Source organism: Mauremys mutica, chromosome 8 (assembly GCF_020497125.1).
Source record: "Mauremys mutica isolate MM-2020 ecotype Southern chromosome 8, ASM2049712v1, whole genome shotgun sequence".
Classification (NCBI taxonomy): domain Eukaryota; kingdom Metazoa; phylum Chordata; order Testudines; family Geoemydidae; genus Mauremys; species Mauremys mutica.
Window position 1 is genome coordinate 82,635,230 of NC_059079.1, and position 18,533 is coordinate 82,653,762.

An 18,533-nucleotide genomic window follows, 5' to 3' on the forward strand; every position below is an offset into this window, starting at 1 on the left:
TGAGTATTTTAGATCAGTGTGAAGCTTTGTGACTGGGAGGTAACTCTAAACTTGCATTACCCAAAGAGATAGATCTAAGTGCATCTTAGTGCACAAAATATACTGTTGTGGGGGAAAAATACAAAACCCATAAAAGTATGTGAAAAAAAGAAACAACAAAGCATCTCAAAATCTATACATAGGCTTAGTTAGATCAGGCCCAGAGTACAGCTTCATCACACAAATCTAAAACAGTAAGTTTAAATGATCTCATTTCCAATGATTTGGGGGTAGCAACAGTTAGCAAATTTTAGGACATCCTCCATATCAAAAATCTGGGTGCCTAAATTGAAGAATTTATAGAAAATGTATCAAAACATGATGAGAAGAAAAAACATGCGCACACTGAAAACAAACACATGTAACTGGACAAATTCTGCTGTCATTTACACCTGTGCAACTCCACCTAGAAACACGGTCCCCGTGTAGAGGATAATGTCAGGGGGCAGGGTGTCAGGCCATGTGTCCATCTGTGTTGTTGAGCCCAGGCTGTTAGAATGGCCCCTTGAGGCTCTGAGTTCAGGCTGCTTTCTATATTACACTGGGGACTGGCCCAGTATGTAATAGTGGCATGACTGAAAGTGGTGTAAAGCCACCTTTGCAACCCCTTATAAATTGTGCTGGGTGCAAAACGCCAGACAAATTGCATTTCTATTCTATTTATGCCAAAATTTGCCATCCAGACACCTCATTTCATAACTATTTGCATTTACAGGCACAACTGTGTAATTAATTAATTTGTTTTTGTTTCCTTTAATGACATTTAAACTGGAACGGGAAAGTTTGTCTGCCTCTGCCATATAACCAGTACAACAGTATTAGTTAGTTCCTAAAAAAAGAGCTTTCATAACAACATACTCTTGCAACACAAAACTCTGCAATGAACATTTTCTTTGTTTCTATTACAGATTAGTTTGAGTTGTTTTAAATGTATGTTCCAGAGTTTTGATGGGTTCAGGACCTTCTAGACAGGACTAAGCACTTTTATATTGTTAATCCAGTGACAGAAGCTTTAATTGGTTTCACCCAGGCGGTGTTTCTCTTCACAACAGACATATCAGAGATAAAGTGGATGCAATGACTGTTAGCAGAGTTCTGAACCGCTCTTACCTACACACCAGGGGAAACTACTGTATCTGGGTGTCAGCATGATGCTGCATCCCTTCCAACAATTTAAAAGTCAGAGTGAAATAACTGAAAGTACTCTTGACTTGGCTTTAACCTGGAGAAGAATGAAATAGGAAACTGATTTGATTTAAACTGGCAGCACAAGATTAGCTCTTCATTGCTACTCTTGAATATTCGGATTATCAAGCCTTTTTAACAACAGATTAACTGACAGGGTGTTCATTTTAAAGACTTAACTTTTTGTTAATGAATTTGCCCATTTATTTGCCTATTGTTAGATGATGCATATGCATTATTACAGATTAAATGCTTTGATCTAGCCCTGCTGCACAACAGCAGAATTTTAAAATATTAACTTGTGCACTTGTGAATTTTGAATTTCTGGAGCAATTAGTTATTTTTTCCTCTTGATCACAGTTTCCATATTACAAGACCTAAAAAGTGCACAGCAGAGATATCTTCTTCCAGGTGGGCTGCCGACACATTTGTGACCCCTCACTGTTCCTTTCTCTTCTCTTCTGAGTGATATTTCTGATTACAAGTGGTACAGAAGAGCCATAATGACCCTCAAGAATTGCTTTTACATACCTGTCTGCCCTCAGATACTGAGAGAGACAATGATGCTCCAACAATATTCTCGCAAGGTGCTCTCACAAAAATTATTCCCCTTATTCTATGATAAATTGTCCCTTGGCCATGTTGACTATTGGCTCTTGATTATGGCTTCCTGGCCATGTTCAGGTTAAGGCCTGGCAGGACCCCCTTCTTCTGCTACAGCCCCTTTCTGCCAACTAGGCATCTGAGTAGAGTTAACTTTTGCACTACTATAGAATTCCACATCACTGGAATTTACATCACTTTGCCTTTATACCAATCATCCAATTTCTGTGCTTATGTGAGTTGGCACAGAATTTTGCCCTGTAGGGTGAAACTACAATAGATGACTGAGGGCAAGGAAAGAGCTGCAAGGACCTTACAATTTTGTCATGGAAGATTTACTGCCCTAGAACACATATGTAACAACGAAGTCCTGTATTGACACATAGAAGAAAAATGTTGGTTGACAGAAGGTTGAAAGAAGACAAGAAGAAGATTGTTTTCCTTATCCAGGGCTCTCCCATTTATCACAAAGCCAAAATCACAGAGACAAACTCAATCCTACTGAAATTGGTGCTTTGGCACTAGGAGCTGGAGCATAGAGACATTTAAGTTTTCATGCAAATATGTTAGTGGTGGTGATAGCTTATGTCTTGCTGACAGTCAATACAAAATGTATAGCATTCAGGCCTTGAAAGAGAGCTCCTAAGGTCACTCCTGGCTCTGACTCAGACAAAACAATTTTCCTTTCTTAGATTCAAGAATAATTAACAAACTCAAGTGTGTGCATGTGTATAAAATGTCTATATGGCACACATATATAGTTATTGGTCAGTTAGAATAAGGTTTAGGGCCAAATTCTCTGCCAGTGGAAATGGGCAGAACTCCATTGAAATGTATTGGGTGTATCTCAGCTTGAACAGGACAAAAGTGATAGCAGCTGAAAAGAGGAAGCACCTAGAGAAGGACCTGGGGCCTGTGTCTTCTGGCTCTATTGAGGGAGTTTGCCCTTTGCCAAAATAGTTTTCATGCAGTCTCAATGCTTTACTAGGTCTACCCCTGTTCCTTGATTCTCAGCTAGAGGTCTTTTCTATCTATGCCTAACCAAGAGCCTATCCTACGGTCATCTATGCCTTTGCCACCGAAAGTCTGGATTACTGCAATACATTGTGCCTATGGCTTCCCTTGGAAACATCAGCCAGCATAGAATGATGCTCTGTGTCCTAACTGGGGAAGCCTGCTATGAGCATATCACACCTGTCCTCCACACTCTGCCCTTACTACTTGTAGTTTTCACTTCCACATAAAATTCAAGATGTTTGTTATGTTTAAACCCCTATGGTCTGTGACCAGCCTACTTGAGAAAAGGAAATTATAGCAACGAGTTTGTTGAGATAAGTGATCCAGATCAATATTCTCTATAAGTATTCATGCACTCTGTGTGCCTGGGACCAGATATTATTCAATAGCAGTGTCCATTGGTACACACCTGCACAGCACACCTCCTCGGATTGTGGACTGAGGGCACAAGGGGTGGCAGAGACTGCCTCAGTTCCTACTCTACCAAGAATCATGTGAGGATCCAAAGCATGGGGGAAAGAGGCTGGGTTTTGAATACCTATAGGGACCACACATTTTGAAGAACTCCAGTTACTATTAGGTAAGTAACTTCCCTTTCTTCTTCCAGTGCTGGTCCCTATGGGTGTTCACTATGGGCAATTCCAAAGCACTTCATATTTAAGAGGAGGGTTTGAGAAGATATCTGGCACCACAGTTGGCAGCACTGCTGAACCAAAGTGTATGGGGAGATTTTGGCAAACCAGTGAAGTGCCTGAAACCATTATTGCTTATTGATAAAAGCAGCCAAGTCAGCGGGCTGTAAATTGGCCATGAAGCAGCCTCAGCTTAACCAAGGCAGGAGGGGAGGGGGCTTGGGGTGACACAAAAAGGGCAGCTTGACCCTGCGTCCTTCCTGATAAGAATTGTGTTGAAGTTGCTAATACATGCATTTTAGATGCGCAGGATGTGCCCTCAGGAATGTCTATTGGGGCCTCAAGGCTGCAAACTCTGGGAAAAACCCACACCTGGTTAATCAATAATCAGAAACCTCTTGCTTGACCACTGAAACTGTCTGCTTAACAAGTTTTCTTTAAGGGACTTGTCGTATTACTAATGTATAAATAAGGGAAAAAAGTTTGAGGTAGTTGGACTCTTCTGGACTCTCCTTCCGGATACATTGGCAGATGGAAGTTTGGCCAATGGAAGCCTGTCGCTGTGTCACTCGAGAGCCACACTCAGCTTCGGTAATTATCGAGGGTTGGGGGTGTTTTCCTAACCTGTTGCGGATGTGTGTAACTGCTTGAGACTAAGTAAAGTTTAGCTTTAAATGAAAGCACTCATGTGTTGTCCTGTTTGTGCAAGCCATCTATTAGTCGGATGGCTGTGTCCCCCGTGATTCATTTCCTGACACCACCTCGCACAGAGTAAAAGTTACCAAGAGCTTTGGATTGAAAGGACCCCGGGTAACAAAAGAATGCATCATCTGCTGATTCTTGAGTTAGGGCACAGTGCCTGGTTAATGTTTGGACTGAACTCCAAGTAGCTGCTCTGCAGATTTCATAAAAAAGGACACCTTGCAGTGATGCCATGAGGCAGCTTGCGCTCTAGTTGAGTGAGGTTTGATGCCACACAGAGGAGTTTCTGCAAGCTGATAACATAGGAGGATTCAGCCCAAGACCCACTTCGAGAGTCTCAGAGAAGAGACGGCATCACCCTTCAGTCTCTCAGCAAATAAAATAAACAGCTGAGGAGGTCTTTGAACTAGTTTTGTCTGATCCAAGTCAAAAGCAAGGGCCCTTCGAATATCTACAGAGAGTAAACTCCTGCCATCTCTAGTGTTGTGAGGTTTGATTCAAATGGAAGTCTGATGGGACCTTGAGACTTAGGATGTAGCTGGAGGGATACCTTGTCTCTGTGAAAGCGGATCTACCATGAGGGCACAAAACTCACCTACCCTCCTAGCTGAAGTAGCTGAAGTAACTGCTGTCAAGAATGTCACCTTCAACAATAAATACAGGAAAGAGCTGGAAGCCAAGGGTGGCCTCAGAAGTGCTGCTTGTTCTAAGTTCAGATTTCAGGAGATGTAGGTCGAGATAGGGGAAGGAAAGTTCTGACAATGCCTATAAGGAATCAGGCTGTCACGGGTGAGTGAAAACAAAATAGCTTTCTCTAGGAGGGTGAAGTGCATTGATTGTTACAAGATGCGCTCTCTATGAGCTGCTCAAAATCCCAGTGCCTTTAGGGAGAGGAGATAGTTCAACAGGGACATTCTGACTCTTCTGGAGAGAGGTAATGTTTATGGCACGCCAGGATGTGGGAGAGGCCAGGTGCAGGTCCAGGGTGAACCAAAACTGGCAAGGCCACCATATGCTATTAGAATTACTGTGCTCTGGATCTTCTGGAGGCATGAGGGGGATAGGAGGGAAGGCATACAATAATGGTTCTGACCATGGATATAGGAAGGCATCCTCCCTGGAGTCATGACCCTGGCTGGAGTGAGAGCATAAGCTCAGCATTTATTTTCTTGGGTGGCAAAATGGATCCAGGATGAAAATCCTTGAAGAGTGGTCTTTGTTGAAATTCTTACTGAGCTTGTCATGACTCCTGCAATATGTACTGCTGAAAGGGTGATGTTGTGCTAGATGCACCAGTTCAATAGGTGGATCACATCCCTGCACGGTGGTGGGGACCTTGCTCTTCCCTGCTTGTTTATATAGTAAACAGCAGTCATGTCTGACCTGATCTGGATGTGAGTAGACTGAATGATGGGTAGGAAGTATCTGCACTCCTTGCTGACAGCCCGTAGCTCTAGCAGGTTGATATGTGTTGTGGTTTCTTTGAGACCTCTTCCATTTGGTTCTCCAAGAATTCAGTCCAACTCCAGTCTCATCTCTCAGGTTCCTTCATTAGGGATACAATGAAGCTACACTAAGTTGATCAGACTCACACATGGGGGTGATTATAGGGTGTACCACACATCTAAAGTTACACAGAAACCCTCTTCCTTTATACACATTTACACATCACATTGACTATCCACTGTTATCACATGTTTTTGCAGTTGGCTTAGGTACTTTGTAGAACTCAATCCCTGTACAGCATGTTCTGTCAATGCACTGTCCATGTACAATTTTTCTCTCTATCTCATCTTTACATTCCTGACTTATCTGATCTACTGTTCTCTTGTCCATTGTAAATGGTTTCCTGGGTGTTCTCCCTTACCTTAATTAGCACAGACATTCTGTTTTCAGCCTGCTGATCTATTTACCTCCCTGTTCTTGACTCCCACAAAATGAGGCCTCCCCTTATGTCCAATTACTCATGTCAAGCCACGCCTACAATATGGAGTGTGGACTCCTGAGGGATCCACAAGCCTTGGGCTATGTGATCATCCAGATGTGCTCCCCAACCCAGAAGAGATGTGTTGGCAATGAGTGTGAGGGCTGCGGTGGATTTGGGCATTGAGATCCCCCAAGGCTAGAAACCTGTACAGTGGTAAGCATGTTTTGGCCATGGTTCAGTCCAGGGCTGCTCCAATAAACTCCATAGTCCATGTAGGTGTTAAAGCAGACTTTCCTGGATAGATCAAGTAGAGTGGTCATTGCTATCTGTACTTTTTTGATGGGACCGGCCCTTGTGCAGCCAGTCACTGAGGTAGGGAAATATGTGAAAGCCAAGCTTGCAGAATTGGGCTGCCACCATTGCTATGAATTTTTGAAAATACCCCAACCCCAGAGGGCCTGTTGGTAGCCCAAAGGTGATTATCTAGTACTGTAAGTGGTCTGTGCTCACTGTAAAGGCCAATTGTATATTGATGTGGGAAATGTACATCTTTCAGATTGAGAGCCACAAACCAGTTGTTCATTCAGTGATGGGATTATGACAGCCAGTGTAAACATTCTGAATCTTGTGTGGCAAATAAGACATTCAATTAGCAGAGGTCTAGGATTGGCCTCCACCCCCCACCTTCTTCTGAAGAAGGAAGTACCTGGACTAAAATCCCTTCCCTCTGTATTCAGGAAGTACAGACTATATGGCTCCTAGCAGGATCAAGGAGTTCACTTCCAGTATGAGAATCCTCTTGTGAGAAGGGTCTCTGAAGGAGGATTGCGAGGGGGTGTGTGTGTGTGTGATAAAGTACAGATAGCAATGACCACTCTACTTGATCTATCCAGGAAAGTCTGCATTGGGAGGTGGGGTGGACAGGAACGCAATGGAATAGTCAGTAGAAATAATGTCCAAGATCCATTTGTCCAAAGTTAAGGTCTGCCATCGTAGAAGGAAATGGGCTAGGGACTGCCAAACAGGGGTGAAGGTGGTGACAGAACAACTGGTTGGCTCTTGATCCAACAAAATGCCTTTTTAGAAGGCTGAGGAGTCTGGAGGGAAGATGGTGGGAGTGTTCCAGAGAGTATTTAATGAACAAGCATTGGTTGTTGAACTTCAGCATCCACCACCTGTCCATTAAACTCTATCTGGAATACTCTGACACCCAGCATCAACTTCCTGGATACCACAATCAACTTCAACAATATACAAGAAACCCTCAGAGCACCACACCTACCTTCATGGGTCCTACATATGCTTATCTTAGCACGTGGCATTCCCTCATCCAGTGCACTAAATGCCCCAATAGCAACTATGTGGGGGAAACCAGACAATCACTATACTCTCAAATGAACTCACACAGGAAAATGATAAGACAAAAACACCACAACACCTACTGGTGAACTCTTTTCACAAAGCAATCATTCTATATCTGACCTATCAGTTCTCATCCTCAAAGGAAACCTGCACAGCACTTTCAAAAGATGAGCCTGGAAGCTTAAATACTGGGTTTATGGCTTATTACAACAGTTTATAACCCACTAAACTCCCCCCAACTGCTCCCCCACCACTTTCCTCCATCTTGTATTTAGCAGTGACACTCTGATTAAGTTTCCCATCCTGAGGAAGAGCTCTGTGTAAGCTCAAAAGCTTGTCTCTCTCACCAACAGAAGTTGTCCAATAAAAGCTATTACCACACCTACCTTTTCTCTCTACAAATCCACAAGACTTAAAGCTAAGTAGCTAAAAGAAAGAATAAAAATAAATATTTACAATTATTTACAGGTAAATGTTAAGTGGAAGAAGAGAACGCAGACACACAAGGGTTCCATCCTAAACCACAAGCAGAAGAGGAACTGAAGATGTGGCTGGTCTGTGTTGATACTTATGCCCTAGGTTCACAGCACAAGGAGGCATAGTATGCAGGTACAGGCCAATGGACACTGCTATTGAAGAATTTCCTGTCCCAGCAGCATAGAGTGCATGCACACCTACCGTGAATACCCACAGGGCCAGCACTTAGAAGTACTATCTCTCTCCTCTATGCCCAACTGCTAAAATCAACAGGATACTTCCTGCTATCTGTTTCCAGAATAAAACTTTGTAAAGCATGCTTAGCGGAAGGCTCTCTAAGAGTTCACCCAAGCCAGGCTTTGGTGACCTTCAGAGTATAGTCCCAGGAGGATTTCTTCAGTTAGGGTGTTTTGCTAAATATTTCTAAAAAAGGTTAGGGAGAGAAGGATGCAGTTACTAAGAGTCCTGAAGGCAGAAGTCTCTTTGAGGACTGTAAGGGAAAATTATGTAGTTTGTAATAATTTGTGAAGCATCAATATGCCAAAGTGAATGGGGCCATTATAGTGAGAGATGGAAAAGACCTGTCAGATAATCAAAAGACATGTCCTTTTCCCTGGCAATGCAGGATTATTTCCTACAGTATATTTTTCTAGTGTAAATCCCATGGAATAGTGTGACCCTCTCCCCAGGGAGACTATTCCACAGACTTATACTTCTCACTTTCACTAAGTTTTACCTTCAGATTCAGCCTAAATGTTCATTTTCATAACAAGAACCTGTTACTACTAATTATACACACATGAATTGTGCTAAAGAATTCCCCACCATCCTTGATGTTAACATATGTCAAACTTTTACAGACTGGCATTTCCCCCATTAGCTGGTGGTTAACCAAGCTAAAGAAATGTTTGTATACAATTACATGGATTTATATGATTCCATTTTAAGCCCTGACAAAGGCCTGCTATGGACCAGTCAGAATGCTCTGAGAACTGCAAACCTAACTCAGAGGAGAGGGTATATTTCAGAAGAGTGTAAGCCATAACCTATGGTAAGGAGCAGTATGGCCCTAAGAAGAGCCCCTCCAGGTGCAATGTTTCTTGGAGTGCAGGAAAAGCTCTCTCAGCAAGCGGTTAGCTCTGCTGGTCAGTGTGTAGCAGGTGGGGCCACTGAGCTACACCTTCTTTGCCTACTTTGAGGATTTTAGTTCTGATGATGGCAACAGATTCACAGAGTTCATGCACTCAGAGGAAAGCTATGTCTATTATTGTGACAAGGAGCAAAAGGTGGAGGGAGGAAGAGAAGGCTGGGGAGGTACTACCTGAATACTTTTAAATTTGTGCCCTCTAACTTAATCATGCTTCTGACCCAACTATGTCCACAGCACCTGAGTCATGTTTGAGAACCCTGGAAGACATGTTGAGCTCTCACCCCGAAATTAACACTCCAAACCCACACCCCCTTGGAGCACGAGAGACCCAGAGAGCTCATAAACTTGGCTATAACCAAAACCAATCTTAAAAAAAAAACATGTGCACTCAACTGCAACTTGTGCCTGGGCACCAGGGGTACTGTACCTGTGCAAGCTTTGGCACCTATAAGCATTAATTTCCCTGCCTTGGTTTCCCCCATCACTTGCATGAGTATAATAATACATAGTTATCTACCCCACAGGGCTATTGTGAGGATCAGTTACTTACTGTTTAGCAAGATGCTTTGAAGATGCCACATGCCCGAGTCACTTTATTAAATTTAAACACACACACACAAGTGCGCACACACAGATTCACTGGCTCTTGCTAAACTTTTTTAAAAGCCAGCTTTGACAGAGATGCCACACTGAAGTTTATTAAAAGTTTGCACAATATTTCTCCCCCAAAACTATCAATAACAGATTTCAAGTATTCAGTACATCAGATAGTCTAAATATGACTATGTGCGCTATGTCCATTGTATTGACTCTAGGGAGTCTTTCTGTTCCCAGAGTATTGTGGGTATTTGTATTGAGAACCTCATAAAATCTTTTGTCTGTGCTGAATTAGAGACCCCTGCTGAGGCAATGCTTGTTGAGGCAAGCTAAATTACATGATTTGCTTTTGTGCTGTGAAATACTTGTATTATCTTAAATGTCACGAGCCTGATGCAGTATCAAATCACAGGATTCATAGTTCTCTAAAAGCAAAGCTTGTCCAAATGCTTATTTCAGAAGGGCAAGTTTCTTTCTTTCTTTAATTTCAGAAATGACGTTTTCTAAGCAAACTCAAATACACAGCCTTTCAATAGGTCAAATGCATTGCCCAGAACATTGTATTGTTCCAGAAATTCATTTCATCCTTGAACTGAAGAAAACCTCACACTGGAACAGATAACTCACTTTCTCTTGTTCACTATCTTTAGTCTATTGTGCCAAGCAGCATTAGCACTGACTGCGTTTCATAGTGAGTGTTACAGCTGTACAGCAACATATCGAAGGACAAAATATGAGAAGTGCGCAACTCTCTACGAAACCCACTGGAATGGTGTATGCACGTATCCAGGGGCAGAAGTTCGCCCTGAGTCACTAAACTAGAACTAACTTGGAAAGGGATTTATAAAAGAAAAGAAGTAGAAAAACCTGGTTTGTCCAGCAAACAGTGTGGATTCAATTCCATTGTATTCTACTTAACATTTATACTCCATCTGTTGTGATTTGGGTTGGGTTTTTTTCAATGCCTTTGGAGAATTAAGCTTTTGGATGAAGTGTGTTCTGTGAGGAAATATAACCAGTGGTAGGGCACAGTCAGTTTTGGGGTTACCTGATTACTCATATTCTCTGCACCCTTATTCCAATCCAAAGCAAATTTAGCACAAAAGTCTAATGGATTCAGAAGCTCAGTTTGTAAAGAAGACAGCAGAAGGTAACAAGTTGGGGCGATTCCCTCATTTGGAACTCACTTCCTGGCCAGCTGGTCAGAGGCAGAATCTAGCCAGCTCTGAGGCTTTATGTAAACCCCTCTTCTCACTCCTATAATATTTTGCTGTTCATTTGATTCATTGATTTTATTTTGTCCATTTTGTTTTTCCTCTCTGCAAAGGCAGCGCTTAAGTACCTTGGCAGTAAGAACTATAAAAAGAAGTAAAATAAATATAAAAGGATATGGAAAGTAAAGGGTTAAATTATGGTTCCAAGAGACAGTCAAATACTTGGGGGCACAGCCTAGAACGTAGCATGTAAGTTGTGGCTGAGGGAACTGTTATGCTGGCATAATGCCCCTAGGAGGCTGGGGATGGTGGTGGAAATGGGAGCCCACTGTAAAGCAGCACTTTCTACAGCTGTGGACCATGTTTACTATGCTCTCCTTAGCATTCCTCTCCCCTGGTGAGAGGTGTTCCCCCTTGCTAGAAATGGAGTATAGCTAGCAGTGCTAGATACCCTTCCACCCAGCACAGAGTGCAGGGAATACAAGCATTGTGGCCGCTTCCTGCATGGGTGCAGAGGAGGAAAGGTGCTACCTCTGTTCTCACACATCTTGCCCACCCACTCAGGGCAGCCACAATTTGGCATCACAGAAGAAAAGCTCTGGTGGGCTTAGACATACCAAGCAGCATTAGACGTCTGCAAGCAATATGACAAAAAAGAAGACTAAAGGCAAGAATGCAGATCCAGGTAAGAGCAGTTTAGGGGAAGGGGAGAGAAGAGAAGATCTTGGGGAGAGCAGCCCTGGGAAGGAGAGAAGCTCTGGAAAAAATAAGAGCTGATTTTGGCTCAGACCAGGAGAGAGTTCTCACTTACAAGGCTGTGTGATACCAAAGTTTTTAGAGTTTAGTGGACAGTCAGCCGTCATGGTGGGCCTCAAAGCTAACTTGACCCTCATTGCTCCACTGATCCCTGCCAACTGCATTGGGGCACTTGCAGACTACAGAGAGCAGAGCACAATGAAAACATATCCATTTTCTCACCCAGGCATTAGTGGATATTTAACATTTGAGAGCACTCTTCATACAGCATTTGCTATTTATTTGTTCAGCATTTTATGGGCACCAAATAATCATCATCATAAAAAAAAAATCCCAACAAACCCAGAAACAACAAATCAGCACAGAAGTGACTGAAACAACATGGAGGCTAAAGAGCTGTTACAGTATTTGGTACTTACACAAGGTTTTGAATTTTACAAGCACTTTACAAACATTAGCAAAATAATCCTCACTGTCTTCTTGGGTGGTACATACACATTATTATCCTCCTCTTACAAACAGGGAAACTAAGCTAAGGCCAGCACTTTCAAACTTGGGTGTCTTAATCCTCAGGAGTTCATATAATGCCTGGAGTTTACAAGGAGTAAAATCCCAAACTCTCCAGAGACCATTCACATTTTTGAAGTACCACAAGGCAAAGGAAGACAGACAAGAATGCTCTGCTAGCTGTTGCAGCACAGTGTTTTAGAGTCCCTGGGAGGAAGCCTCCCAGTCTGGGTTGACAGAGTTGGGATAGCAGGGCTTACGCTAGTGCTCTAAAAACAGGTGTGCAGACAGCACTTTGAAGTTGCAGCTCGGGCTGGAGCTTGGGCTCTGAAGCCTATGGAGCAGGGTGGGGCCTGAACGCCAGCCTGAGCTACAACTTCAAAGTACTGGAATAATTCCTGCAGAAAACTGGTACCAAAACCCAAAAATTAATTTTGGCAGAATGATGGACAAATTTTCCACTTCACTCATGGCCTCTGCACCACTTGAGTCCCCTAAAACAAAGGTGAATTTCACCCAGCATGAATAAATGTAGAAACATATACAGAAAATATTTTTGTCTCAATATCTGAAATGCCAGATTCTAGGATGAAAATGGGCACTGTTTTCTACTAATGGTTTCACTGCTTATTTCAGAGAATGCCTTATTGTGGAAAGTCTTGATCTAGAAAATGAGAGGAGGTTGTAGCATTCTGTGGCAAGGGTAATGTACATCAAAGAAGTTAACAACACTTCACCTGCCTGCATTTTGACAAGGCTACCTTAGCTTGTCTCATATTTGGAACTAGTTGCTTTGGAGAAAAAGAGGGTGAGTCTTCCACTACACTGACAACTTTGCTTCTAGGTCAGGGATTGGCGAGCCCCCTGGTGGGCCAGGCTGGTTTGTTTACCTGCCGCGTCCGCAGGTTCGGCCGATTGTGGCTCCCACTGGCCCACTCCGCTTCCCGCAGCCCCCATTGCCCAGGAGCAGCAAACCGCGGTCAGTGGGAGCCGCGATCGGCCGAACCTGCGGACGCAGCAGGTAAACAAACCGGCCCGGCCCGCCAGAGGGCTTACCCTAGTGGGCCATGGGCCAAAGGATGCTGTTCCCTGTTCTGGGTGCTCTTTGGCAAGACATACACAGTTCATGTAGACTGTATCGATACACTATAACCACTTCAGAATTTAGAAGGATCCTAATTATCAGAAGTTTAAAAAATTGAAGAGGAAAGACACCACTGAATGGGTTCACATACAGTCCAACTGCTCACAGAACAGAGGAAGTCCAAAAGAAAAATTAATTTAAAAATAAATGCATCCTTCTGCCATCCCTGAAATTTTGTTTCTAATACCTAAACTTCCTACATATAATCTTGAATAACTATAATTCCCCTACAAAAGATGCTTAATAACTATTTAAACTACTCGGGGCTTGATTAAGAAGAGGATTACATTTAAAAGTGGCCACAATGAGTGTTTTAATGGACTTCAAACATCTTTTTTTAAAGATACCCAAAAGCACCACAATTTAAAAAGATTTAAAAAAAGGGAGTTGGTCCCAGGAAAATCCTATCTGTTAAGAGGCTTCTTCCTTTAAAAAAATAAAACCAAACCCTGCCTTTGAAACTTTTTTGACAAAGCTATCTGAGCATCACTGCAGATCCGAACATGATCAGAGTAAACACCTGATTAAGCACATGTCTGAACTTGATCCATGAGTAGTCAGGATAAAAATAGAAATATTTCCCAAGGCTACACTTGGAGTCTGTAGAAAAGCACTTAGAGTCCTTGAAAAGAAATACTGCTGAGAGACTTAGACCCTCCCTGGATCCCTGCTGCACTCGTGTGATTAAGGGCCACAGAATTCCCATACTGATTGCAGGATATGGCAGTAAACCAGCAACAATCATGCACAACTCCCAATGAGACAAGGACCAATGTGTAACTTCTGGGAATAACATGCTTCATGGACAACTGAATTTAGTCTAAAAAAGTTTAGGGAAACATCAGGTATAATCTTTTGTAGTTTGATTTTTCTCCTTCTTGGAAAAAAATTAGAGCTCATGTTATGACTTAAATAGATTATAAAACAAAGGGAAAAATTCTGGTCCCAGTGGAGCCATTGGCAAAACTCCTACTGACATTAGTGACATGTAGATTTGGCCCAACAACTTTAGATGTGACAAGAAAATCCAGTCTAGGTAAGGATGTGGATCTATCTAATAGCCATTCTACAGAGAGCCTGGTGCATTACAGTTTAATATCTTTCTCATGAGCAGCTGGGTATACCTAATTCTAGAAGTTAGACATAAGAAAACAAAATAAAAGGAACACACGTACTGAGAGAAATCATCAGGCATTGGACATAGAAGAAAAACCCATGGAAATATTACTAAATAATCCTGTAGATTACACAAAATGTGTTATATTAAAAGCATTCATTTCTTGAATGAGAAACATTTAATAGGCAAGAACAGGGCTTGTTTAATCTTTTGTGGGCCCTGGCGCCAAACATATTTGTGGGCCCCCATGTAGTTGCTGTGGGCTCCGAGTGTGGGCCTTGTCTGGCAGTGCCATTGGTGCCATAGTATACCTGGTACTGAATCTCGGAGACATTTTTCATTTTGATCACACACCTCTGCATGACTATATGCATTGCCATACACAGTTCCCTCAGCCCCCAGTTTTTTCTCATTAAGCTGTATATCCATGTGGGTTTACCAGTGTCCACAGCGAGCAATAATTTCACAGTGATCAGGAGAAACTCCCCATAGATTTATTTCCTTCCTCATTCAGACCGTCTATAGCCATGTCTCCAGTACCACCCTATGTCACCAGTCACTGTATGTGGTTCTGGTCTCAGCTCAATAAAGTTTCACAGCTAGCAGATACCGGATCAATTCTGACAAATCCCTCCCTCAGCACCCATCCTGCCATTTGAGCAAGCCACTTGCAAACACCATTTCCCCAAAGTGAGGACTTAGCCCCTGGGAACCTGAAGTCACCAGCCTTTCTCCCTCTGCTCCCATCTACATGAGAGTCTACTATTTGGTCACCACCACCACCTCTTCCCATGCTTGTTTCCCTTCTACCTTGGATGTGCTCCCTAGCCAGCTGGGGCTAATCTCCTCCTGCAAGCCTGATCTGCTTCCTCTTTCCCCTGCTCCCCTTGACATTCCTTTCCTACAGGTGACCTCCGTTCCTTGAGGTTAACTCCAGTTTCTTTATCTGCTTCTAGCTTAATGGACCCCAGTAGTCAGAGAGCCACCTGCAGCTTCTCTGGCTACAGCCAATTGCCACAGGCCAGCCTTAGATAGTTGCAGCTACTAGTCAAGGAAGGGGTGGCAATTCCAAGGCTGAGCATGCTTGAACCTTGCAATGGCAGCACTAGGGTTTCTAAATCCTCAGTGCTGGCCCTAGGCAGCTGCAGACTCTGGAGTTAGGAGTGTCCCTCCTCTAGGCCATGGCTTTAAGTACCTGAGATGCCCATCACCTGCAGCAGAGGCCACCAAGTCCCACCCACCCCTCAGCTAGCACATAGTCGTGCAGAAAGTGCAGCCTGAATGATTTTGGAGGTTGGAGTGTCAGGAGGTTCCCATCCCTGAGCATCAGCTCTGCAAGAAGCTGACATGGCCCCCCTCCGCTGTGGGACCAGGATTCTGTGAAGACAGTGTAGTTACTATGTGTATAACCAGTTCTGTCCAAAGCCTGTTGAAGTAAGTGGGAGTCTTTTAATTGTCTTTAATGAGCTGCGTCTAAAATCAACGTACTCCATTCTAGACTCTACAAGCAAAGTGCATTCTATACTGCACTGGTTTACTATTGTAATAGGAAGGTCTCACATTACCTCGTGAATAAGCAACACCTCCTACAGCACCTAACTTTTTCTGAGAGGCCTTCTGCCCAATTACTAAACGTAAACCTGCTTATTTTACAGACCTGAAAATATCAGGTAGGATGGTTACAAAAGCAATGCACTTCTGAACTCAGCAGGAATTTTGGATGTGCACAGAACACAGACAGGACTGGTTCCCACATGGTTACAGAACTGCAGTCAAGTGGAACAATTTTCAGCTTGTGTGATTGGAGGATATCTGGATCCATATTGTAAGACAGTCCTACATAAATGAGGAAAAGTTGAGATGCCTTTGTTATTCTTTTCTTCCACTCTTCATTTCTGTGGGGAATTTGCCAATACAATATCACTGTCTTCTTTTTAAACAATGGCTGTTGAAAATAGCAATTCCCAGTTAGCACTGGGAAAAGCCCAGCATTTGTTGCTCAATTTTATCCTACTTTTTCTACAGCAAAGGTACAGTGGATCAGTATATTTGATTTGGGAGAAATGAAGTAACAGCTGCCCAGCTTGAGCACTCCTAAATTTTGAGGGTGTTCAAATCTGGAAGGAAGGTGCTAGATTCCCTTTCTGAATATTGGCTTAAATCTGGAAAGGAAAAGTCAATTTCTCTGCTTCCATGCGCTCAGAAGTGGAAAATCCTCCTGCATGGCCTTGTACTGTACCTAAAGCAAACCCAGGTCCTCTAGTAGAGTCCTCTCCTCCCTTACTTTTCATTTTAACTTCTCCTGTTGGGGTATCCCACATACCTCACTCATGCTAGGACTTCAGATGAGAGAGGTGCCCTGTCTATTCCATTTCACCCAGTTGCCTCTTTGGAGTGCTGCCAGGCGGGGTCCCACCAGCATCCCTAAATCCAGTCTGGGAAGTTTTAGGAAGTTCTTCGTGAGGATGATATCTTGGACCAAAGCGATCTGACTCCTTGGGCATACTTGTGTCCCCCATTCACACTGACCAACATCCCTTAATCTAAGCCAGCCAGCTCTCCATTCACAGCAAGCTGCAGCACATCGGGTCTCAGCTTCCCCACTCTTTCCCTCTCCCTTTCCTGTTGATAGAGGACCAAGTGAATTGCTGGGAAATGTAGTTCCTTCCCTGCTCCAGGGCAGGGCATGGCTCATCTAAAGGCAGTCTTCCAAAAGTGCTCAGTACTTGCAAATCAGGACCAGATTTTCCAAAGAATCTACCGTTCCCAATTAAAGGCACTAAATGAAATGGACCAAGAATTTCAAAACTGCACAGTAGCCAGCACCCAGGGTGCTGAGCAATTTTGAAAATCTAGCTAAATTCTTTCAAAAATTCTGGCCCCAGTTGTGGGCGCTGAGTCCTTCTGATAATTATAATCTCAATCTTTCTAGCCCTCTGTTCCTCATCTGTAAAATGGGGATACTATTTCTTTTTTCCCACCCTCTGTCTTTCTTGCCTATATGGACTATAATCTCTTTTTGACAGGGATTGACTCTTGCTGTCTCAGTGCCTAGTGCAATAGTGGATCTTGGCTGGAACTTTTACAACATTACTGCAACATATAAATAATAATAAAAATAATAATAGACTTCTACAGAAATGTAATATGGTTCTATAGAGATTACTCTACACACAAACAGAATGTAATAGACTTATATCCTTATAAATTTAACTATCCTATAAAATTCTATAGAAGGGAAATAATTATTACATTCTATAAGATGGTAAAGAATCTATTTTATAGGATTTTTCTATACAGGCTAGATCGTGTTTGAGAACACAAAAGCAGATCCTTCCTCTCTAAACAACACTTTGCACATTTCCATCAGCTTATAGTAGATGACATAGAGCATTTATAATCAATTACAACTGGTGACACATGGAACAGATGAAGAGAATACAATGCTAGAAAATATTTGTATAGATTGAGTGTGCATGGGAGTGTTCAGAGGCCAGATGGTCTGCAAGTCTCATAAACCTCACATTTCCCACATGTAAAGGCAGTCTGCACCCTTTCCCCTTTGGCTATAAATAAGATGCACTAACAATCACACTTCTTGCAAGTGATGATTAATACTATATTTCTGTCATTTAACATATGGATTTTATATATTCTTTGACTTTAATGCTCTCTGTGAGCAAAGTCTTTGAGGCTTGTAACTCTTAAATTGGGGTGATCAGTTGAATGATCTCTATCTGAAGTTGAATGAGTCTCCCTGAAGTTTTGAGAAATACCACAACCAAAACATTCTTGGCAGCTACTGCTCCAGAAGAAATACTTCATCAGTACACAACAGATGTGCTCTTTAAAATAAATGAGGTCCAACCAAAAGTAGTAGACTGAAGAAAAGAAGCTACATGAAATATTTGGTTCTGATGAATATCAGAAGAAAAGGAGAGAGCTGAAAAGCTTCTATGGCTGGCAATCAAAAGAAGTGTAGGGAACAAGATGAGAAAGTTATTTCAGGAAAAACAAGACAGTTTCTGAGGATCCTTGTTTATTTAGCCAACCTGCTGCACCACAAATCTCAGCATTTTACAGATGTTAGAGGTCTTTTCTCCC

At 42.6% G+C, this 18,533-nt stretch overlaps 1 protein-coding gene across 1 annotated transcript in view; it reads right to left on the minus strand.

Moving 5' to 3' along the window:
* TENM2 (teneurin transmembrane protein 2) overlaps positions 1 to 18,533 on the minus strand; it is a 966,597-nt gene that overhangs the window by 65,735 nt on the left and 882,329 nt on the right. The gene's annotated exons all lie outside the window — the stretch shown is intronic.